Source organism: Bubalus kerabau, chromosome 19, assembly GCF_029407905.1.
Source record: "Bubalus kerabau isolate K-KA32 ecotype Philippines breed swamp buffalo chromosome 19, PCC_UOA_SB_1v2, whole genome shotgun sequence".
NCBI classification, from domain to species: domain Eukaryota; kingdom Metazoa; phylum Chordata; class Mammalia; order Artiodactyla; family Bovidae; genus Bubalus; species Bubalus kerabau.
The window spans coordinates 40093473-40119488 of record NC_073642.1 but is presented as its reverse complement, the minus strand read 5'-3'; the positions used below and the strand labels follow the sequence as shown (position 1 = coordinate 40119488).

The 26016-nt window shown below is 38.5% G+C and overlaps 1 long non-coding RNA gene across 1 annotated transcript; it reads left to right on the top strand.

Moving 5' to 3' along the window:
* Positions 1-20: 20 nt before the first annotated feature.
* Positions 21-24996, top strand: LOC129633998 (uncharacterized). The gene is made up of 3 exons (XR_008705350.1): positions 21-309; positions 20209-20247; positions 24745-24996. It is a non-coding gene; the product is annotated as an uncharacterized LOC129633998 (long non-coding RNA).
* Positions 24997-26016: the final 1020 nt, after the last annotated feature.

Below are 26016 nucleotides of genomic sequence, written 5' to 3'. Positions count from 1 at the left end.
TGCAGTGGGGGCGGAGGCGGAGTTCTGGTGATGGCGTGGCCCGGATACAGGCGCAGGTGTGGTGCTCCGGCTCCGAGAGCCTTGCCAGGTGAGGCGGCTGCGCAGGCAGCCCGCCGCCGCCATCTTGAGTTGCAGAGTCAGCAGCCCTGCTTCTGCGCCCAAGGCTCCACGGAGCTGAGGTGTCAGCACAGCCATTTCTCACTCGGCGCTCCCGTCTGAAGTGCCAGAATGCAGGGGCCTCAGCACGCAGCACCCGGTGAGCAAGTGAAACTAGATGAAGCACGAAGGAAAAGGGGGGAAAAAAAAAAGGTTAGCCTTTATTTTATTACCCAGATCTTCCAGCAGTGGGCCAGTACCTCCTGTCAGATTAGCGGCAGCATTAGATTAGAAATAAAGTGAACAATAAATGTAATGTGCTTGAATCATCCCAAAATCATCCCCTCTAGTTGCCTGGAAAAGCCCATGGACGGAGGAGCCTGGTGGGCTGCAGTCCATGGGGTCGCTAAGAGTCGGACACGACTGAGCGGCTTCACTTTCACTTTTCACTTTTCTGCATTGGAGAAGGAAATGGCAACCCACTCCTGTGTTCTTGCCTGGAGAATCCCAGGGAGGGGGGAGGCTGATGGGCTGCCGTCTGTAGAGTCGCACAGAGTTGGACACGACTGAAGCGACTTAGCAGCAGCAGTCTGTGGAAAAATTGTCTTCCATGAAACTGGTCCCTGGTGCTAAGAAGGTTGGGGACTGCTGACTCAGATTCTGTTTTTATGTGTGCAGGGGTTTTTCTTTCTTTCTTTCTTAATTTTTATTGTATTCTTTTACTTCCGTGGTGGCTCAGGTGGTAAAGAATCTGCCTGCCAATGCAGGAGTCACAGATTCAGTCCCTGGGTGGGGAAGATCCCTTGAAGAAGGAAATGGCTACCCACTTCAGTATTCTTGCCTAGGAAATTCCATGGACAGGGGAGCCTGGCGGGCTGCAGTCTATGGGGTCACAAAGAGTCAGACATGACTGACCATGCACACATGCATGCAGTCGCTTTACAATGTTGTTTGCTGGTGAGCAACAAAATGAATCAGCCCTATGTATACATATATCCCTGCTTTTTTCGATTTCCTTCTCATTTAGGTCCCCATAGAGCACTGACTAGAGTTCTGTGTGCTATGCAGTATGTTCTCTTTAGTTCATATACTTTTTTTTTATTTCTTGAGCACTGTTAAAGGGCTTTGCTGGTGACAAACTCTTCTTGGACAGACCTGGAGTTTCCAGGTCTGGGAAACTTTCTGGGCCTCATTTCTGGGCCTCATTCCTCCTTGAAATGTAAAATCCTAGAGAGAGTATGCGCCTTAGGGGACGTACTTCAGGCTGCAACTAATTGGTCCTCCTGAGGAGATGAGATATTATAAATCTTTTCAGATCAGAGCAGTTAACTAGATGAATGACTGTAGATCTAACTCTCCCACTTCATGAAGCCTTAGAGGGTAGGGCTTTTTATAGGATCACTGAGAAATCCTAGGAAATTCGATTTCCGAATTCCACCCCTTGTTCTGGAAAGCATTTTAGCTCCTGGGGAATTGAACAACATGTATGCCATGTCAGCCACTCTCACCAGCAAAAGCAAGATTGAAATTAGCAGGCACCAAATTCTTTTGGCTTGTCTTAGGCAAAATTTAATCAGAGCTATAGTCCCCAAAATATGTCTCTTTGGCATGAGAATTGTTTTAGGTTGATTATTTTTAAGAAATGGAAGACTTCTGAAGTCTTTTTACCACATTCTTAGCTCTATAAAGAATTAAGGTAAAAGACCTGAGACAAGAATAGCAGTATTCTCAGAGATATCTGCAAAGAATATGGACTAGATGTGGTAAGGAGAATTCTAAATACTGGCAGGACTTCCAGACATTTACTTTTCCTTGAGGATTGCCTACTTCCACTTTGAAGTCCCACTGCTATCCCCCAACATCCTCTTTTATCTTTAGCTGAAGATGATACTTAAGGTGAAAGCTTCAGTCATTTTTATTCAGTTTCCCTGGATCTCTTCCATGAATAAATGTTGTTAAACTTTGCTTTTCTCCTGTTAAAAACTAAGTAAAAAAAAAAAAAAGTATCAATTTGTGGAAAGACATTTTTAGAAGACATAATAAGGTTGCACATATGTGTATGTATTAGATAAATGGGGCTGGGTATATAAAACATATATGCAAGGGGCTTCCCTTGTAGCTTACTCGGTAAAGAATCTGCCTGCAGTGCAGGAGTGCTGGGTTCGATCCCTGGGTTGGGAATATCCCCTGGAGAAGGAAATGGCAAACCACTCCAGTATCCTTGCCTGGAAAATCTCATGGACAGAGGAGCCTGGTGGGCTGCAGTCCATGGGGTCGCAAAGAGTCGGGCACGACTGAGTGACTAACTCATGACTCAACTCATATAAAACATAATAAGTTATACGTGAATATATTGTAATAGAGGAAAAACTACACTTTTTAATGCAGCCACATTTGTTTATTGAAATAACTATATATCAAGCCAAAAATATAATTTTAATAAGTTAAGATGATAAGTGATAAATGGTCACAGTTTTAAGAACTAAAAAAAATTATGAAGTAATAGCAAAAGTTTAAAGTAAGATCAACTTGGAAATCAGCAGTCATTATTGTAGTTCTTGAATCAAATAATAGATTAAAATTGCAAAGTGAATATTTCAAGAATAAGGGCAATAAGGAAAGTACACATCAGAACCGTTGTCTAAAGACTGAGTTCACTCTTGGTGGGTATCAAGCCAGTAGACAACCAAACCAAAGATCAGGAGAAGGAGGGATTTATTATTTGCAGCAAGTAAGGAGAACACTGAGTATCTCCCAGAACAGCAAAAGTGGGAACATTTTAAATGAAGCCTGTATGCATATTCATGAAGGGGCTTGAGCCTGAGATTTCAGTGTAGAATAGGGGTAAAAGTTAAGAGTCCAAGTCTTAGTTGATTGAAGTCAGAAGGGTCAACATCATCCTTCATTTTCCACCTGGGTGGTGCCTTAATTCCTGCAGAACTCAAAGATATATTAATATGTATATTCCTTGAGGAAGAACTAGGACTTGCTTTATCACTGCATTGTCGTTAGACTGCCTTTTTCCTGTTCCTACATTCCTTTGTTCCCTTAAGATCATTAATTACTGAGACCTGTTCAAGGACAGGCATTGTGGCCAGGCTTAGATCACAAAGTGTCTCAGGCCAAAATAGCTTCTCTTATGTTAAAAAAAAAAAAATCCTTGTTCTCTTTCTCCAGGGACTCTCTAACCTATCTACTTATAAAACTGCTGCTGCTGCTGCTAAGTCGCTTCAGTCATGTCCGACTCTGTGCGACCCCATAGACAATAGCCCACCAGGCTCCCCCGTCCCTGGAATTCTCCGGCAAGAACACAGGAGTGGGTTGCCATTTCCTTCTCCAATGCGTGAAAGTGAAGTCGCTCAGTCGTGTCTGACTCTTAGCGACCCCATGGACTGCAGCCCACCAGGCTCCTCCGTCCATGGGATTTTCCAGGCAAGAGTACTGGAGTGGGGTGCCATTGCCTTCTCCGACTTATAAAACTAATTAAATATAATTAAAGCTGTAAGCAGAGGCCAATTCACAGCCTGAAATGCTTTGTTAGGCTAAAAATAATAATATAAATAAGTTAAAATTTTATTTCACGATTTCAGATGTAAAAATATATTGATAGGAATATTAAGGGAAAAAGTAATAGTGATAAAACCAGAAAAATAACAAACTAAAAGTAGAATTTTTATAGAATTACATAGAATTATCAATTTATAGAATTGATAAAGATATTTAAGAACTATAAGCAGCATGATAGAACAACTCTACATAGGCAAAGCAAGAAAGTTTAAAGAAAGAAGTAAAAATTCAAAAGAATTTAAATGAGACAATATAATCACAGCCACAGAGAGGATTAATATGCTAAGTGAAACTATGATGAGAAATCTGAACAGAGATGAAATAGAAAACCACTTAGAAAAACATGATGCACTAAAATTTATAAAAGTACAAAATCTGAAGAAGTATGAAATGTAGCATCTCCTTTTTCAAAGGTACAAGACATAGATAATTTTATAGGTGAGATATTTCACTTTCTCAGTTTGAGATCAAACAATTGCCATGCCTGCCTATAAAGTGTTTCAGAACATAAAACACTTGCTAAATCTTTCTAAATAATAGAAGCTACTATGTACTATATCAAAGTCAGCATTAGCCAAACTACCTTCTAAAATCACCCATGAATGTATAGAAATAACAACATAATATCAAATTAAGCCTAATGTTTTCTAAAAAAAATTACTTCAATAACCAGAATGTGTTAGTTTTACAACTGCAGTTCAATACTAGGAAATATGTTAATAATATTTTTCAGTATATCAGAGAAGATGTAATAGGATCACCTCAATCTATGTAACAAGAAGGAATTTGGACTTTGGACCTAAAATATTTTTAAAGAGCAGTTTGATAGAAAAAATTTTAAAAATGCATATCTGTCTAAATTCACCAGTTAAAATTGTGATGAATGGTGAAAACACTAAAGCATATTTATAAAACTGAGGAAAAGACAAGGAAGAGACAACTATTAACCATTATTTAAAATTATTTTCAATCTAGCCAAAGCAGTAGCAGGTACACACACACACACACACACACACACACACACAAAACTATATAAGAAATGAACAAAAAACACACATACCAAGACACATCATTATTAAATCCTAAATCATTAAAGATAAGGAGACATGATTAAACTCAAAGGAGGAGGTTGAAAGAATTACATATTACCTATAAAGGATTAATCATTTTTGGCTGGTATCAAGCCTCTCATGACAATGCCGCATGCTAATAGATATTAAAACCTTTGAAGATTAGGGAGAGAATTGTTTTTGGTCTTAGGTTTTCCACAGCCAAACTGGCAACCAATGTGAAAGTCAAATTAAATCATTTTAACTTCAAAATTCAACTGTATATATCCATTTAGAGAGGAGGGGTTCCCAGGTGGTGCTGGTGGTAAAGAACCCACCTGCCAATGCAGGAAACATAAGAGACATGGGTTTGATCCCTGGGTCAGGAAGATCCCCTGGAGGTGGGCATGGCAAGCCACTCCAGTATTCTTGCCTGGAAAATCCCCATGGACAGAGCAGCCTGGTGGGCTACAGTCCACAGGGTTGCAAAGAGTCAGACAAGTAGCAGGCACACATGCATCTAGAGACGAAAAGCAACAAAGTAAAAACTGAATACAAGAAAGAATGAAACTAACTTCTGTACCAGGTCTAGAAAAAAATTAATGCGTATACTGTAAGGGTTATCAGATAGAGTTCAAGAATGATAATGTCTAAAAGAATAGATTGATAAGGGAACTGGATGATATTAGACATATTCAGTTAGAAACTCCAATAAACATATTTAAAAATGGAATAAAGTGCTCCAAATATGAAGTGAACTAAGATTTGAGTTTGAACAATTGGAATAACATGAGAAAAAACTATGAAGTGTGATTCTAGGAACATTTGATTTTGAGTGGCAAAACTATATCATCAATCCATAACGAAGGAAATGCAACAGAAGCACACATATAAACATTTACCAAACTATGTGATGTCAATACTGATTAACAACTTTTGGTGTGATGTATAGAAAAGGTTAAGAAATCTTAATTATGGTTGTAAAATAAAATGCAGATGTCATTGATCTTGGCAACAGATAATTAACAGTGAAGTTGATAAAATGTTAGAGAGAGAAAAGAAAAATGAGAGAATATAGTGTGCTAAAATTCCTTTTTTCAAAATGGAGAGCTAATAATTATAGTCTGAAATTGATTAAATAGTATTTTATGTTATATAAATAACTATATTTATTATATGTGCATTATTTATATACTATATAATAAATAAGTATATACTTAATTATATTATCTAAAATTTTAAATACCATAAAAATTAAAAATGGAAATTCAGAGTGAGGGGGGCAAGGTGATATAAGTGAGCTAAATCTTCATTCTTCATGTCCAGAAGCACTAGCTAATATCTCATTTTAATAAATCATGAACTGGCAATTAAAGCTTATTATTTAGAGCCATGAAAGATTTTACATGTAAATAGTTAAAACTGTCTTGGGCAACAGAACTAAGGATACAGAATAAACAGATGAGGAGACTTGCTTATCATTAAGTAGCCTTCTGTACTATTTTTGAAATTATATTCATGTGTTATTCTGATAATTTTTGTAGAGATTCCTGGATCAGATATCAAGTGAAAATCACAGTGCATGAATATACATGACTATTGCACCCCGGATTAAAGGACAAGTATACAGAGCCCTTTATAAAATTATGCCTTATAACTATGTGTTGCCACACACGTCTCCTCCAGAATTCATGAGTTTCATGTGAATAAAGAGTTTAAAATGATCTTTAAAAAAAAAAAAAAGAAGATGATCTTATAGCCACAGGTTTGCAATCACTGGGGAAATCATCGATAAGCAACTTAACAACCCTCCAAGGTCAGCGCACAAGCAAATAGTACAGCCACTTGCATAATGCCATTATTCAATTGCTTTGCTGGAACTAAAATGTGGCAAAGATATGGGAAGCTGGAGAAACAAATCCAGAATAAAGAAGTGTAGTAATTGGTTGAAAACTGTAGTATAAGGTGGTAGGGGGGAAAACCCAGAAACCCCTAAAAATGTATTTTCTTTCCTTGTTTAAGAACAGGTCATGTCAGATAAACAAAGGCTCAAATCAATGCCCATATGACCAACTCACAGAAGGAATGAACATGAATTACAGTCTCTCATCTCCAGTTTTTAGTGACACCTCCATATGGTTTATCCTTCAGTGAGACCATGGAGTTCTGTTAATGAGCTTGCAAGAGTTGGCTGGTTAGTTGGCAAGAGTTACCTGCCATTAGCTATTTAGAGTTTTGTAAATCAAATTACAGTTTCTGAGAGACCCCTCCCCCTTCACCCCAAAACGTGAGTGAGTCATTCTCTCATTAGTGGCCTGCTTTCAGCAATTCGTAATTACAGATTGTGTCTCTGTTAATCGCTTGACGAATGATACTTCTCTGCCAACAGGTTTACTGAACTTAGTTTATTTTGAAATCATGTCAAATGAGTCTGATGTAAAAGTTTGATTTTGATTGCTTACTTCAGTCCTCCAGATATGTAACCTGAATTTTAACTTTTCCTTCCCTCACCAAAAGGAAACCAATATAACTCACATTTCACAAATACTTTCACTCTAGGAACATAGTCTTTGAGGTATGCTTAGATGCTCATCACTAAACACTAGTACATGTCAGTGTTTTCCTGGCTAAGAAAGCATTTGACAAGATTCTGTCCATAAATTGCTTTAATGTGCTTTCAGTTTAATAATTTTCATCTCTTTCTCAAATCTTGTGCCCCTCCCCCTACACCCAAGAGTCGGGGTGGGGAGGGGGATTAGTGGAGTAAAGAATATAGTGTGCTATAAAAAATGTCTTTTAGTAAGTCTGGCAGCACCCTCAATTTTTCCAGGCAGGCCTTCATTTCAAACAAAAGACCAGAAATTATGGCTGTCTGAAAATCTAAGAACAAGAGCAATAGAATGTATGCTCCAGCTTTATAAATAAGAAAAGCACCATATAGTACATAAGCAACTGCACTCACAAAGCTCTGGTCTTTTTCCTATACTGGAGTCTGTGTGACATCATATGATTTCAACACCTAATTTGCCTCCCTTCCCCATCCATATATGGTAGTGCTTGGATGCTAAAACAGTCTAAATTAAGCACATGCACTAACTTTGCAAAGAAACTATCAAGGTCCTATCAAGGTATTTATTTAGTAGACAAATAGATGAACACTTAATCCCTTTTGTCTTATTTCAGGTTGTCAGTTTTAGAAGTCCCCCCTCTCCCCTCTGCTTTTTATTCCATTTGTATTGTTTATCTTAGAGCATTAAGGTCCCCCATTCTTTCAATGACAAAATCCCAAAGGGCATTATCATGATGAAGAAGAAAATAAATGACTGCCTTTTGTTCCTGAGCATCCTGTTTGCAATTCAAATCGAACAGGAATGCTGCTAATATTGAAAGGACAGAAGGTCAAGGAACTTGGCTCCTGAAAGTACATGATTGCATCCTTTTTTTATATAAATAATAAGTTGCAGTTTAGAGCTATCGTCACTTAAATTGACCCCAAATAAAACTTGTAAGATATCGTGAGCACATCAATAGGAGTGAAGTAGCTATTTAAAGACTAATACTTCAATTTCTTAAAATTAATCAGTTATCTGACAATCACTGAATCATAATAGAGAAAAAGTTCCTTGTCTTAGTGTGCAGTGTTAGAAAATAGATAGCTGATTGCTCTACAAAGTACAAAGTGGGAGGACATAAAAAAAGAATGAGTGACTCTTCTGAAAAGGAGAATAAATCTAGACTACATATTGCAAACACATGCTTTCATAAATTAGCATGGTTTTAATTTTTATCCATTGGTCAAACTTTTCCATACTCATGTATTGAAATGCCAAAAACTGACAAGTATGACAGACAGACAGGTCCAGAGTCTCTATATATTTTCAAGTCTTGAATATAATACTTATACCAAATACTTTAAAAAAATGCATTTCTCAAAGTTGAAATATCAGTTAATAGTGTACTTCTTAGTGAACAGACCCCAAATAATCTCTCTTTTTGTTTGGAAATCAAGTTGAAAAAATATTTTTCAAATATTTTTCATATGGCTCATCTCTAAGATAGCTGATGCCTTAAATACCTTCTTGTTTCTGTCCTCTTTTTGATGGTTCCAAAATCACTGCAGATGGTGATTGCAGCCATGAAATTAAAGGACGCTTACTCCTTGGAAGGAAAGTTAAGACCAACCTAGACAGCATATTAAAAAGCAGAGACATTGATTTGTCAACAAAGGTCCGTCCAGTCAAGGCTATGGTTTTTCCAGTGGTCTTATGTGGATGTGAGAGTTGGACTATAAAGAAAGTTGAGCGCCGAAGAATTGATGCTTTTGAACTGTGGTGTTGGAGAAGACTCTTGAGAGTCCCTTGGACTGCAAAGAGACCCAACCAGTCCATCCTAAAGGAGATCAGTCCTGGGTGTTCATTGGTAGGTCTGATTTTGAAGTCGAAACTCCAATACTTTGGCCACCTGATGCGAAGAGCTGACTCATTGGAAAAGACCCTGATGCTGGGAAACATTGAGGGTAGGAGGAGAAGGAGACAATAGAAAATGAGATGGTTGGATGGCATCACCTCCCTCCTGGCCTGCTTCGGTTCATGGGGTAGCAAAGAGTCGGACATGACTGAGCGACTGAACTGAACTGAACTGGAGTGTAGGTTTTTAAATTTATATTAGACTAAATTAATCACTTCACTTTCAGACTATTACTGGGTTGCTCGGCACAAAATTTATCCCATTCCTTTCCTTCGTTTGCTTACATATTTTCTAAAGGAAACTTGTATCACAAATAAAAGAACACACAAAAGACCTCAGGGAAAAAGGGAGACTTACAGAGTAAATCATCAAATATCATTTGATCTTGTTGGCCTGAAGTTACATGGTTCAGTTCAGTTCAGTCCCTCAGTACTGTCCAACTCTTTGCAACCGCATGGACTGCAGCACGACAGGCTTCCCTGTCCATCACCAACTCCCGGAGTTTACTCAAGCTCATGTCCATTGAATAGGTGATGCCATCCAACCGTCTCATCCTCTGTCATCCCCTTCTCCTCCTGCCCTCAATCTTTCCCAGCATCAGGGTCTTTTCCAATAAGTCGGTTCTTTGCATCAGGTGGTCAAAGTATTGGAGTTTCAGCTTCAGCATCAATCCTTCCAATGAATATTCAGGACTGATTTCCTTTAGGATGGAGTGGTTGGATCTCCTTGCAGTCCAAGGGATTCTAAAGAGTCTTCTCCAACACCACAGTTCAAAAGCATCAATTCTTCGGCTCTCAGCTTTCTTTATAGTCCAACTCTCACATCTATACATGACTACTGGGAAAACCATAGCCTTGACTAGACAGACCTTTGTTGGCAAAGTACTGTCTCTGCTTTTTAATATGCTGTCTAGATTGGTCATCCATGGGATTTTCCAAATGGCAACCCACTCCAGTTTTCTTGCCTGGAGAATCCCAGGGATGGCAGAGCCTGGTGGGCTGCCGTCTGTGGTGTCGCACAGAGTCGGACACAACTGAAGCGACTTAACAGCAGCAGCAGCAGCAGCAGCAGATTGGTCGTAACTTTTCTTTCAAGGGGCAAGCATCTTTTAATTTCATGGCTGCAGTCACCATTTGCAGTGATTTTGGAATATAAAGTCTCACTGTTTCCATTGTTTCTCTAACTATTTGCCATGAAGTGATGGGCCCAGATGCCATGATCTTACTTTTCTGAATCTTGAGTTTTAAGCCAACTTTTTCACTCTCCACTTTCACTTTCATCAAGAGGCTTTTTAGTTCTTTGCTTTCTGCCATAAGGTGGTATCATCTGCATATCTGAGGTTATTGATATTTCTCCCGGCAATCTTGATTCCAGCTTGTGCTTCATCCAGCCCAGTGTTTCTCGTGATGTACTCTGCATATAAGTTAAATAAGCACGGTGACAATATACAGCCTTGACATACTCCTTTTCTTATTTGGAACCAGTCTCTTGTTCCATGTCCAGTTTTAACTATTGCTTCTTGAGCTGCATACAGATTTCTCAGGAGGCAGGTGATGTGGTCTGGTATTCCCATCTCTTTCAGAATTTTCCACAGTTTGTTGTGATCCACACATTCAAAGGCTTTGGCACAGTCGATAAAGCAGAAGTTAATGTTTTTCTGGAACTCTCTTGCTTTTTCCATGATCCAGCAAATGTTGGCAATTTGATCTCTGGTTCCTCTGCCTTTTCTAAATCCAGCTTGAACATCTCGAAGTTCATGGGTCACTTACTGTTGAAGCCTGGCTTGGAGAATTTTGAGCATTACTTTGCTAGCATGTGAGATGAGTGCAGTTGTTCAGTAGTTTGAGCATTTTTTTGGCATTGCTTTTCTTTGGAATTGGAATGAAAACTGACCTTTTCCAGTGCTGTGGCCCCTGGTGATTTTTCCAAATTTGCTGCCATATTGAGTGCATCACTTTCACAGCATCATCTTTTAGGATTTTAAATTGCTCAACTGGAGTTTCATAACCTCCACTAGCATTGTTCATTGTGATGCTTCCTCAGGCGCACTTGACTTCGCACTCCAAGATATCTGGCTCTAGGTGAGTGATCACACCATCATGATTATCTGGGTCATGAAGATCTTTTTTGTATAGTTCTTCTGTATATTTTTGCCACCTCTTATTAATAGCTTCTGTTAGGTTAGCGTCCATACCATTTCTGTCCTTTATTGTGCCCATCTTTGCATGAAATATTCCCCATGGTATCTCTAATTTTCTTGAAGAGATCTCTAGTCTTTCCCATTCTATTGTTTTCCTCTATTTCTTTGCATTGATCACTGAGGAAGGCTTTCTTATCTCTCCTTGCTATTCTTTGGAACTCTGCAATCAAATGTGTATTTTTCGTTTTCTCCTTTGCTTTTCACTTCTTTTCTCTTCACAGCTATTTGTAAGGCCTCCTCAGACAACCATATTGCCTTTTTGCCTTTCTTTTTCTTGGAGATGGTCTTGATCCCTGCCTTCTCTGCAATGTCACGAAGCTCAGTCCATAGTTCTTCAGGCACTCTATCTATCAGAGATATCCCTTGAATCTATTTTCTCACTTCCACTGTATAATTGCAAGGGATTTGATTTAGGTCATACCTAAATGGTCAGGTGGTTGTCTCTACTTTATTCAATTTAAGTCTGAATTTGTCAATAAGGAGTTCATGGTCTGAGCCACAGTTAACTCCCGATCTTGTTTTTGCTGACTGTACAGAGCTTCTCCATCTTTGGCTGCAGAGAATATAATCAATCTGATTTTGGTATTGACCATCCGGTGATGTCCATGTGTAGAGTAGTCTCTTGTGTTGGTGGAATAGGGTGTTTGCTATGAGTAGGTGCATTCTCTAGGCAAAACTCTGTTAGCCTTTGCCCTGCTTCATTCTGTACTCCAAGACCAAATTTGCCTGTTATTCCAGGTATTTCTTGACTTCTTACTTTTGCATTCCAGTCCCCTATCATGAAAAGGACATCTTTTTTGGGTGTTAGTTTTAGAAGATCTTGTAGGTCTTCATAGAACCGTTCAACGTCAGCTTCTTCAGCATTATTGGTTGGGCATAGACTTGGATTACTGTGATATTGAATGGTTTACCTTGGTAAAGAAGAGAGATCATTCTGTCATTTTTGAGATTGCACCCAAGTACTGCATTTCAGACTCTTTTGTTGACTATGAGGGTAACTCCATTTCCTCTAAGGGATTCTTGCCCACCATAGTAGATATAATGGTCCTCTGAGTTAAATTCACCCGTTCCAGTCCATTTTTAGTTCTCTGATTCCTAAGGTGTTGACATTCACTGTTGCCTCTCCTGTTTGACCCCTTCCAATTTTCCTTGATTCGTGGACCTAACATTCCAGGTTCCTATGCAATATGTATTGCTCTTTATAGCATCAGAAGTTACATAAGCAGGTGATAAACAGTTCTTCTGATTTCCAAGCTGGAATAATTAGGGGAAAAAGACAACTGTTACTGATGTTTCTTGATTCAGGTCTCTGTTTTAGTTAGAGAAGTCTCCTTCCTTTCTTCCCTTGGTTATGCTCTTTTCTCTTAAACTGCTTTTACCTTGTAGCTCTTAACACTACCTGACATTGTTGTCTATTTATTATTAGTCTCTTCGCTTGAATTTAAGCTCCATGAGGTCCAAGACTTCGGTCCTTTTTGGATCCTTATGAATCATTAGGGCCCAACGCAGCATGAGACACCAAGTAGAGGCTCAGCACGTGTTGGTTGAATGAGGGGATGTATGTAGTCCGTTTGTTTGTGTAAAATCAGTGCACATCATTTTGTTTAGTCATATACAAGTTTGCCGAATGTTTGTCCTGTGATTCACTTTTCTGTTTGGACACCTGGATCTGCTGTTGAATAGGTGTAAATGTAGATGGTGAGTGAAGGGATGATTAAACCATCATCTTTTTTGAACCATATAGAAGAAAGTTATTTCAGATTTTGATATTAGAAATATTCTTCTGAGTAGCTGATTTGCTTTTGTTTAATGGATTAATTGATCAGATTTACCTTTTTAATTGGCTGCTGAAAAACAGAGTATAATGTGTAGATTTTATTGCATGGATTTTTTTTAGCCTGATTAAGACCTGCATTTTATGATCTCAGATGTTTATTCCTTATTTCCTTCTCCTATTTCCTATTTGTGTTTCCTTGCTGTGTTAGGTATTCAGGTAGTCAGAGTTATGGTCAAGAGTACTATCAATAGCTCTAGAACTAGCTGGTTGCAGCCAATCCCAGGTTTGGCCAGCTTTACCAGGCTGACCTTGGGCAAGCTAGTTAGCATCTCTGTACCTCCATTTTCCTCATTTGTGAAACAAGGATAATATTAGTACCTACATGACAAGCTCACTCATCCATAGTGCTCTTACAAGGATTAACTGAGTTAAAAACACATGAAGCACTTGGAACAGTGTTTGGCACAAGTTAAAGGCCCGATGATGTTAGCTATTATTTTTATCAAGCACTTTAAGTCCTTTCTGGAACACAGTGAGGCAAAATAAATTCTGATGAGCCAGGCACTTTATTAAGTGCTGAGGAGATAGAGATGAATAAAGTAAACACAAAAAGACATTTCACATTTGGTATAGCAACACAGAGGGAGACATGACTATAAACTGAGGTGTCACAGAAAGGGTGGCCTGAAGAATGAGGGGAAGAGTTGGGAGAGGAAAGAGCAGCATACCCACAGGCTGGGAGGAGCATGTATGTTTCTGAAAAGTCAGAAAGAGCTTGGAAAGAAAGGAGGCCAGAGATGTGGCTGATATGGCAGACCTGCACCAGATCTCAAAACAGTTGCCAAATTTTAGTTTCTGTATATTCAGATAGTCTTCCCATTTTTTGGATTGGAAAGAACCTTCCATCATTCACTTCTTTACCTCAAAGCCAGAGGCCAGCCCCAGTAGGAAGGTGGCTTCTGTGACTTAGTCTGACTTGTTCCCAGGGTATTAGAGAAACCTCTCCCTTAAATAGACTTGCAGTGGGAATGGAGCTCCTGATAAATGCAAGAGGTGCCATTTCAGTAAGAGGTTAGAGCCTTAACACTTGGCTTAGTGGGTGTGCTTTGATTTCACCCTCCTGCTTCACACTCCTCTCTCTATTCCGCTGCCTCCAGAAACAAATCCAGGTGTTTCTTAAACTCTTTGAATCATCTTCCGTAGTAATTTATTCCATATGTTTATTGCTCTGTGTGTGAAATAATTTCATCAAGTTCCTTTTTTTTCTTTGTCACTGCATTCAAATCAGCCAGCAGTAGAATCCCAATCTATGAGTAACACTTTTAAAAACACCAACTCCCGTGCTGAGGGAAGCCAAGGGATGTTGTAGCACATGAGCAGAACAAGGAGAAAAGAACAACAAGCAACTGGGACTTGATGACATTAGTTGAAGAGGAAAAGAGAATTTCAGGAATACCTAGCAGGGGTTGGAGAAGCAGCTCGCTAAAGTTCCTACTCTAGTTTGCATTTCCCCAGGGTGTCAATTTTATGAAACAAAGTGACGGGATGATTTCTATCACTTGAGAAGCTGTGTTAAAAAAATCTGATGCACTGGCAACAGCAAAAATTGTTATGGTAGGAATCAAATTGGTGCTTCCTTGCTGGAAATGAACGAAGTACTAGTGCCTGTCAGTTTATTTCTGAGCTCTGCTTTTCAAATTTTAATTTGAGAGGGTGGGAGGAGGTTTAATGGAAATCTGAATCACTGTTAGAAGAGGACTATATTTTAAACTTCGATTTCATAGTTGTCTCTATGTTCAGAAGAAAATTATTCTTTATACTGAGAAGTGAAAGCACTGTCAGTTCTAAATCTATTAATGAGGGGGGTTAGGAAAGGGGAAAGACAAGGGGTGTGGTGTGTATAAAATGAATGGATTCTGTAATTAGTAAATAAAAATGTTATTCCTAGATTGATGTACTGTCTATACTGTATTAAGCATAAAAATATTAAATTATTTACCTTTAAAAATGATCAAAACTTTGCTTTCTAATCAGCTTCTGCTAATATAAAATTCTCACACTGAGGGTGAAAATTACTAACAAACATTTCGCTATTACCCTTTTCTTCAGGAAAATCTTTCTAAAATAATTGCCATTGTCATTTTTTTTTTTTTTTGCAGCTCTCCCTTCCAGGGAGAGAGGGAACCCATGCAACAGATGATGGTAACCACTGGATACATTTTGCACATGTAAAATTAAAAGAATGCTTAGATGCCAGTTTACTGTTGTAACTCTCACGAAACACACACACTAAGGGTTGATGGTTGAAAATTATAATCAGTATGAAAAACAATTATTACTGATTTGTTGAGCGTTAGGAGTTACGCACCATATTCAGCACTGTGTTCAGTCCCTCAGTCGTGTCCCACTCTGCTGTCCCATGGATTAGCCCACCAGGCTCCTCTGCCCATGGGATTTCCCAGGCAAGAATACTGGAATGGGATGCCATTTCCTATTCCAGGGAATCTTCTCAACCCAGGGATCAAACCCGCATCTCTTGCATCTCCTGCATTGGCAGGCAGATTCTTTACCACTAGGGCCACCTGGGAAGCCTTATATTCAGCACTGCATGTACATTGTTTCACTAGATCTTTCAAAACCTCTGTCATACCATTTAAATTATTATCCCCACTTTACAGATAAAAAAACTAAGGCACAAATTGAAATAGCTAATAGCTGGCAAAGCTGACATTCCACCCCAAGTCCATCTGTATCTGGAGCTTAAACTTGTAGTTAAATTTTACTCAAAAGTGTATTGCAATAATATTATTTCAGAGATGATTCATTATACAAATTATTGAATCTGGCTCATAACTTTCTTAAAATGTTCCTTTGAGGCTGAAATTTTCTATACTTGGTGTCCATCCAACTGTGTGGTGGCAGGAGGCAAAGAAAATACAGCAAGTTCTGGTAGAGGCAGGAACAGATTTTAGGATTCTGTTTGGATTTTGAGACAGGCTGGAGCCTGGACCAGAATCCAAAGCCTGTTGAAACAGAGTTGTCTCTTTATAACAGCATGGAATAAGAATTTCCATAGAAACTTAACTCAAGCACAAAACTTGACCTCGAACTAACTAACTGAATAAATCGACACAATTTATGCTTAACTTTTGGTTTGCATGGATATTTAGATGATAGATGGGATTGGGTTGGTTTTCTCCTTCTTGTGAGAAGTGGACTAGAACTCTCCAATCCTAGAGCAAGAGTGAGGATTTACCATCTCTTATGTAACTACCCGTGCACATTCGATCCGTGTTCTGCTCCTAGATTTCAGGAAGATCATAGTGCTGAGGTCTGCACTGGGAAGTGTTAACACGGCATCCTGTGAGCTCCCTACAAAGGCAAGAGGGTGTTTTCCCTCTTGTTTCTCTTCTCCCCTTCACCTGCGGCACCCTGTCCTGACCTGCACGTTAGCCCCGAGTTGTTCATGTGTTTCTGTCCAAAGTCAAGCCTAAAGGAAGCTGGAACACTCAGAATGGTGGAGGGGCCTTTGTGTTAATATCTTCTTTGTAGGATAAAAGAGACACAATTTCAGATCCTCACATATGCTTCCTGTTCTAAAGAGTTACTTTGAAAGTACCTAGATCATATTCTATACCTTTTTGTGGGATCACTCTCGTGCTTGTTACTGCTGCTGCTTATACAAATTCTACTATACTTATCAACGCGTAGTATGTTCTTTTGTTTCCAAGCCAGTCTCCTCCACCCAACATTGATATTTCTGAGAGATGGCTTGCTCAGCTTATACCTCAAATACACAGAAGAAGAACGATATTTGTTAAATGTTGTTACCAAACCAAGGCATTCAACACATAGGAACCTCTTTTATCAAACAGTCTTAACATTTCTTTAACCATGAGTGTGTGTGTCCAAAGTTGCTTCAGTTGTGTCCCACTCTGCGATCCTTTGTACCATAACCCATCAGGCTCCCCTGACCGTGGGATTTTCCAGGCAAGAATACTGGAGTGGGTTGCCATGCCCTCCTCCAATGGATCTTCCTGACCCAGGGATCAAACCCACGCCTCTTACATTTCCTGCATTGGCAGATGGGTTCTTTACCATTAGCACTGCCTAACCATAGTCCACCAAAAAAATAAAACAATTCATGTCTCTATGTGCTCAACTTAGAAACTCATAATTAAAATGTTATGTTTATTTATATGTTTGCAACATTTATTAGAAATGGAAAATATAATACACTATTTTGAATTAACTGGATAGTGTTCATACTTTAGCAAAGTGTTTGTTGATCATCTACTATATACAAGCATCTACTTATAGACTGGCCAGCAAAGTTAGACAAAGATTCCAATCTTTAGAGAACTTGTATTTTGGTAAGGGAGATAGACAGTAAAAATAAGAAATAACCGAAGTATATGGTATACATGGTGGTAAGTCAGACATGTTTTAGTGACTGAACAGTTACAATACATGCATATATAGATGTATTTCAACAAGAAGAAATAGTCAAAATCAATATCCGCACATAGAAATTGTTTTAATATTCATTGGGTTCTGTGAGTGCCTCTTTGATAAGTGGAACTGGTGACACAAAAGTGTTGAATCCCTGAGCACTGACAGGGTGATTTTTATGACAATCTATATTGTCTCATCTGGGAAGGGCACAAAGCTTATTCCTAAGAATATGAGAATAGGACAAGGCAACTTTAATAGAAGAGGAGCAAATAGTCCTAGAAGAGAGGCAGCCAAGGAGAAGCAGAAGAGTGGGCCCCACCAGCTCCATGGTAGATAGTTGGGTGGGAGGTGGATGGAAGATGTACCTTATCCACTTGCCGGTTTGATGTCAGGTTGTCCATGGAGGCATGTGGGCTAGGACAGACTATCAGAGTTTGATTTGCTTCAAAAAACTCCTTGGCTAGAGAGACCTGAGTTAACCTCCATGGGCAGAAGCTGTACTCTGAAACCGGGCAGAAATCGAGTGTTTGACAAATTTGTGGTAGTTTGACTATTAAAATCCCTAGTCACAGATAATAATGCAAAGTTCCTTGGAGGGCAAAATGAAAAGCTATCAGAATAATATTTGCTTTCATCTGCTCAAATATAATGCCGAAAGCACCTGCTTGTTTGTGGTTTCTTCCTGGGGAGCATTCTGAATCCCATCAATTTCAGTTCCAGAGAGAGCTCAGTAGAGCAGTGCCGAGGTGGAGAAAAAAGCCGAAATTTCTCTTGTCTGATTTAAAAACTATACCCCACAGTGAGCTTCTCTGTTTGTTAAAATCTCTAATTGGTGTTTTCTCAACTTGCTGCTTGGCTGGTTTCTTTTTATTGATTTCATTTTGGGTTTGTAAGGCTGTATTTGGAACCCTTTCCAGAGTTTGTTTGGAAGCTCATTTTTAATTTTAATGAAAATGCATTTTTTAAAATGTATATTACACCACCCTGCCGATTTTGCTCAAATAAACCTGCTACTGTTTTCAGTGATTTCCAACCATTTTAGTGCCCTTAGTCTCACTTGCTAAAAGGACCCCTGTGCTATTCCTGGCAAAGTAACAAAATCAAGTAGAAAAATGAATGTTCTTCACTGCTTTTGAAGGCTCTTATACAACAAAGGAAAAAGATTCATTCAGGAGACTGCCTTGGGGAATAATACATCAGGCTTCAAATAGAAGAGAGTTTTCCCCATTTCAGTTCTAAACAACTTTTGTTTCCCAAACAGAACCCTTTCATTATTCTGAAGAACCTTGATCCAAAGCCATCAGCAAGGAAGAAATTAAAATCAATTATCAATATTAGATTTAGACTTAAAATATGATGTACCTATATTTCAATAAATTTGGTAACTACTAAATGTTCAAATAACTATGTTCCATATTTATTGTCTTTTGAGGCTCAGAGAGAGTTTAAACCCAATAACATAGAATCTAATGCCAGCATGATGGAGATAGCAGCACAAAGGATCCATCTTTAAAACATAACAGCTCTGGGATTTATTACCAATTCTGCCATTCTTTTTTTAACTCAAAGTTTATCCTGTCATGGGAATCTGCACTATGTCAGGTGTCCAAATTGAACAATATGAAACCACCTTGAACTCTTCAATCTCTTCCATCTGCAAAGTGGTCCTGAGACCTGGACATCCTATTTGAAATATCTCTGAAATCTAACCTCATTTCCCTTCTACCTTAGATCAAGACCTTTCCATCTCTCCTATAGATGATCACAGGAGATCCTCAACTATCTTTTTCTTCTTTGATCTATCCTTAATGTTGCCATGACTGCCTTTCTTAAACAAAATCTGATAACATCTGCCTTAGCTTTAAAAAAGCTTACTAGAGAAGAGAACAAATACTCTCCAATGTAACTAAATCAGGTTCAAATTTCCCCAGCATAGCAGGTTCTTCAGGAGCTCATCTTAACCTACTTTCAAGCTTTTTTTTTTTCAATAAAGCTTTCTCCTATGAGCTCCTTTCCCCAGCTATAAGGAAGGGATGCGCTGCTTCAAAACATCCACTGGCCTTTGAAGCCTCTGTGAGCTTTTATACATGTGATTCTCTTTATGGAATGTGATGTGATGGAGAAAAAAACTGATCTTGGAACAAAATCGGGTTCAGAATACCAGGTCTACCATTTACTAGTTGCTAGTAGCCCTGCAAGAGTCTGAGCCTTAATTTCTTCAGTTGTAAAATGAGCATAATAATATCCACTTGCAAGGAATATTGAGAGGAATTCAGAGAGGTGATTTATGTAAACTCACTAAATAGAGTTGCACAAGTGTATTAGGCATGTATATAGTTTGACTTCCTTATTTATAACAAATTTTGAGTTAAAGCAAAAAAAAAAAAAAAGGACAAAAAGTGAAGGAAAGGGAAAGGAAATTATCAGAAAGTCAGTTGTTCAATTGTATCTGACTCTTTGAGATCCCAGGGACTGTAGCCCTCCAGGTTCCTCTGTCCATGGAATTCTCCAGGCAAGACTTCTGGAGAAGGTAGCCATTCTCTTCTCCAGGGGATCTTCCTGACCCAGGGATCAAACCCAAGTTTCTTGCATTGCAGGCACATTCTTCATCATCGGAGCTACCAGAGAAGCCCATCGTAAGTAAAAAGAAATCCCTAAAGGAACCCATGGAGAAGGCTGGCCCTTGAACACTGTGGAGATTCTTTTTTCACCTTGCATCTCTGTTTTATGGGCCCATCTCATTAATCTTTTCTCTTTCTGAGTGCTGAATGCTCTGTGATTCAGTTTAAGTGGTGGAGTGTGGGTTTTTATACTCCCAGTTTTTATATGCATCATTCCAGACAACTGAAAACTTCAAATGACTTGATTTCAAGTGAGTGGAGAACTCTTTTGTTCTTGGTTTAGGCAGGCACCAAGAGGAGCATGTCTACTGCTCTGAAGTAGTAGGTATGCAGAAATGTCTTTTTTGGGAAAACATAGCTGGCAGGTGCTAGCATGAGTGCATCACACATCTGTAAATGTTCTTTTCCTCCTCTTTTCTCCTCCAACTGTCTTTTTATGCCGTGACATTGATATTGAGTTCAAATAACATCTCCTCTGAAATATTTTGCCCGGTTCCCTCCAATGCCCAGCAGTTTCCTGATATCACTATTGAACTCATAGCACTTTTCAGAAAGAAAAAAGCTTCAAAATGATGTCAGTCTTATACTTGGGTTAGTGAACACCTTGAGGGCAAATATGCCATCTTGTTTATCCTTCTCTCCCGAGCGCCTGGATATTCCCTGGGGCAGAGCCATCCTCAACTCATGTTTGTTGATATATTTTAGAAGTGTGTGCATTGGTAGCTCCTCTGCCTTTTTCCCCCAAGGAATTATATCTTCCCTTTGGTTTTAAAGTCAATGAAGATGTGATGGTGTTGCAATAGTAGTACTGTTCAAATTGCTGCTTAGAAAAATTTGACTTATAAAATAGAAACTTAATGCATTTTCCTCAAACTATTTTCTTTATATTTCCTCCTTCTCTTATTCAGGGACACTGCTAGTATTATTTTATTATCAAAGTTTGAAATCTTGGAGTCATATTTGATTAGTTTTTCTGTCACTCCTTACACCCATTTATCAGGTCCCATCAACTTTTTCCTTAAAATGCATCTCATTTCCTTTTATTTTCTTTTTCAGTATGCATTTATGGTATCCTTCTCTATGAATAGCACAATTCTAGTCTAGTGATACAAAGGGATGGGAAATCCTGAGGGACTTACAATATGGTTGTTTTCTTAGAAATCCCACAATGAAGCAGCCTATGCATAGGCTCTGGAGAAGGAAATGGCAAACCACTCCAGTATTCTTGCCTGGAGAATCCCGTGGACAGAGGAACCTGGTGGGCTGCTGTCCATGGGGTCACACAGAGTTGGACACAACTGAAGTGACTTAGTATGCATGCATACATTGGAGGAGGAAATGGCAACCCACTCCAGTAGTCTTGCCTGGAGAATCCCGGGGACAGAGGAGCCTGGTGGGCTGCTGTCTATGGGGTCGCACAGAGTCAGACACGACTGAAGCAACTTAGCAGCAGCAGCAGCAGCAGCAGCAGCATGCCTAGGCTGAGCCTTTACTTTCTCTTCCAGGAATGCTTCAACAGAATGCCTTCCTCATCTTCTCCTCCATTAGGACATAGCCAGACAACTCCTCTTTACACACCATATTGCTCTCCTCTTCAGCAAATCTTTAGAGATTCCCAGTTTTCTCTCTCATCAAAGTTGAACCCTTGTACCTGGCATTCCAGGCCCATTAGAATTTTCTAGCACACCTATTGATCTCCTCCAAGTGTGCTTCTCTATGTGTTAGTCACTCAGTCCTGTCTGACTTTTTGTGACCCCATGGCCTGCAGCCTACCAGGCTCCCCTGTCCATGGAATTCTCCAGGCAAGAATACTGGAGTGGGTTGCCATTTCCTTCAATCTTCCTGACCCAGTGACTGAAACTGGGTCCCCTGCATTGCAGGCGAATTCTTTACTGTCTGAGCCCTTTTTTCAAACCTCATCTCCCTTAACCTTACTCTTACTCACTCCAGCCTCACTTTACTTCCTGTTGTTGTGTTTATTGATCTTTTTTTTTTTTTTCCTTCTTCTTCCTCCAGCCTATTTGTGTTACCTCTTCTCTGCCTTCTCCAGGCTGCCCTTGGGGACTGTTTTCACTAGCTGCCTATATTCTGACATTACATTAAAAGTCCATACCACAAATTTTAGCATTTGAATACCTACTGTCCTGTATTACTCAAGAACGATCTCCTTTGTTAGTCCTATCTAAATAGCTGGTTCCTTGACCTCATGCTTAGCTTTCCCCTGCATGCCCAATTATCTTTCTCAACTGCTGTGTGGTGAAAACCTGTAGACTGATAGATTACTGGCCATAAATCTGACCTCTGTGGATTTAACTTCAGCTTCATTTTTCAAATGATGTTTGCTTAACTTAATATGAAATGTGATTCAAAGAACACGTGAAAAGAACAGCCTGAGCCAGGTTAAATATTCATTGTCTTACTTCTCTTTAAGATTGTTCTAATATGTTGTTGCTAAGATAGAACTTCCCCTGCCTCACCACTACAGTTACCATTATCCTGTGATTGAAATTTTACCGGTTTATGCATATTTTTAGTCATGTATTAGCTGATCTCAGGGATGGTAGTGGTTTTGTTGTTGTTTTTGCTTTTATTTTTTCAAACTTTGTATTGAATAGCCTTTCACAAATTGTGAAAGATATTTGCTTACTGTAGCAAGTCAAACTATATATATCCAGTCTCCCCAATTACTCCCCTTTAAGGCAACTTTTTTTCCTCTTAATAAAAGTAGGAATAGTTATGAATCCTTTCATACACATCTCTTCATGCTCATACAAATGTATGCAAATATATGTATAGTATATGTGAATGTACACATAAATACAAATATGTACATACATGTTTATGTGTGAGATTTTTTTCTTCTTTTCTATAAAATTAAATCACATATGCACATATGTCTTCAATTCACTTTTTGTCCTTAAAAATGAAACACAAACACATTTCAGGCTGGTATACAAACCTAACTCATTATTTTCTTTTTAATAACTGCATAACATTATGGACATCCCATAATTTATTCAATTATTCCCCATGGATGACCATTCAGATTGATTCTAATTTTTCCTATTATAAAATAAAATGCTATAATAAACATCATTGTTTGTAGGTCCCACATACAAGTGATTCTTTTTCTGTAGGAAAGATTTCTTAACTTTGTATCACAAATAGGATTGCTAGGTTAAGGTATGTTAATATTTTCAACATCACAGCAACAAATTACTGTCCTAAAAGGGTTCCAATGGTTTATAATTCCTACAATGTTTATTATCTTTAAAAATTTTGCTATTTTGTTGGATACCTTTATTCCTCAGTCTACCAGTGAAGTTGAAACAAGATTTGGCTTTAATCTGCATGTCATGTAGTATATTCCAAGTGTTACTCACTGCTTTTATTCCTGTAATTGGCATTATACAACTTTATGTATTGTCTGTTGAGAATTTTGTAATTTAGGATTTAAAATTCAATGGTAATCAATTCCCTATGGTGAATTGATGCTCCTAGACTTAAAGCAGGAAAAGGTATTATGAAGAAATCACATGTCTGGTTAATAAAAAGTTCTTTTGTTCGTTAAAACACACACACTAGTAGCTTTCTCTTGAGAGTATTTGATATTCTCTAATTTTACCATAAATCCTATGGAATCCGTGATGACAGTAGACACAAAGCATTGAGGCCATTAGAAGGAGGAAGTCACATTACCTCAGTATGAATCTGAGACCTGATGAAATTCTCTGACAACCAGTTCTACATGTGGTTCTTCTCAGTGTGTTTCTAGAGTTGAAGCCTAGCCCACCAAGGATAGTTATCCCAGCTAATATTTCCAACAGCTTTATATCATGAGAGCAAGTCTGGTGACAGGCATTTCTAGTGTTAAATCTTAAGACTGTCAAGAATTTTCTAGGAAAAAATTTGCATTTTTTTTTTTTCAAATACAAGATGGAGATGACCATGTTTACCTGTCTCACGAAGATATGTTGGCATATACTAATTGAAACGTTTGTGTGGTCCTCTGGGAAATGATGATATGTAGATACAAAACATTATTATAAGCACTGAAAATATCACATAAAAATCCTTCACAAATTTTCTTACACATTCTCTAAAATAGTAATATATTTATATATAGTTGCCAGTTAAAATAATTGATAATCTCAAGAACATTCAACATTTTTATTATTAAACTTAATACAATTATGATTAATCATTATAATAAATGATTATTCATATGATTTATGATTATTAATAATCTTTAAAAGAAAGTAAAATAAGGATAGTTACTGATATTTCCTCAGTCCAAAATAAATTGACAGAAAAATAAAGCATAGACAAAAAATAGAAAAACACAAAAAAGAATCAACCAGAAATACTTTCTTGGCTTCTAAAAGATAGCTTCTAATATTAAAACTTTAATAGTAAATATTAATATCATATTTGTCAGACTTTCCAGGTGGTCCAGTGGTTAAGAATCCACCTGCCAATGCAGATGTTTGCTAATGCTGGTTTGATCCTTAGTCCAGGAAGATTCTACATGCTGCGGGGCAACTAAGCCCATGCGCCACCACAACTGAAGCCCATGCACCCTAGAGCCCAAGCTCTGCAATAGGAGAAGCCGCTGCAATGAAAAGCCCACACAGCGCAACTAAAGAGTAGCCCCTGCTCGCTGCAACTAGAGAAAGCTCAGGCACAGCAACGAAGATCCAGTGCAGCCCAAAATAAATAATTTAATTAATTTTAAAATTAAAAAAAATCGCATTTGTAAAAAAACGAATATTTTCTTTCATTCATTTATTTAAACAAATATTATTGAACAACAACTCTGTGCCAGGCCACAAGAAACTTGCAAGAGCTACTTGCAGTAAACAAATTCAAAGAAAGAACTATAACAAAATGCCAGTTTAGTATAAAAGTGTATGACAAGCACTGTGGTGGCCCAAAGGAGAGTTTCACAGGCAGGGCAACACTCCACCTGCATACAGATGGTTGATCAGGAGGCATCTTGGCAGGAAGGTGAGAAGTCCACTCCAGAGAATAACATACGAAACTATTTTCAGGGAATTGCAAGTTATCTACACAAGTCTGGAGCAGTGGTTTTCACCTGGGTATTATTTACCCGCAGGGAATATTTGGCAATATCTCGTGACATTTGGGATTGTTGCAACTCAGGGTGTGGGTGCTATGAATATGCACTGGAAGGAGCCAGTGCTATTGCTAAACATCCTACAATACACAGATAGTCCCAAGGAACAAAAAGAATTATCTCCATTGTCCAAGATGTCAATAGCGTAGAGGTTAGGAAACCCTATTCTCGAGTATGGGATGCAGTGGTACAATGCAGGTGGAGAGGTCCTGAGGGAATTTTAATGTGTAATTGAAGCTGTTATAAAGGATAGATCGAAAGCCGTATAGCTTTGGCACCACTGCTGATTCCTTCCTTTGGAAACCATGTACCTTTCATGTTAAGGCAGTCTCCAGGTTCCTATATTCTTTAGTCCTATTCTACCTCTTTCTTCTTCCTAGCCTCCCCCTTTCTACCTCCATTCCCACATATACTGGGGTGTTTCATGGGGTTCTGCCTTGGACTTGCTGATATTATCTCTTTGTACTTGGCTGCTGACATTCCTTCTCATGGACTCATTTATTGCAAATATATGAGAACCAGTAGTGTGGACTAGTTAAGAAAACAGATGCTAAAACCAGAGTTCAAATTCTGATTCTAATACTTACCATCTTTTGCAAGATAATGTGAAATGGCAATAATGTTAGTACTTATAAGGTTGTAGAGAG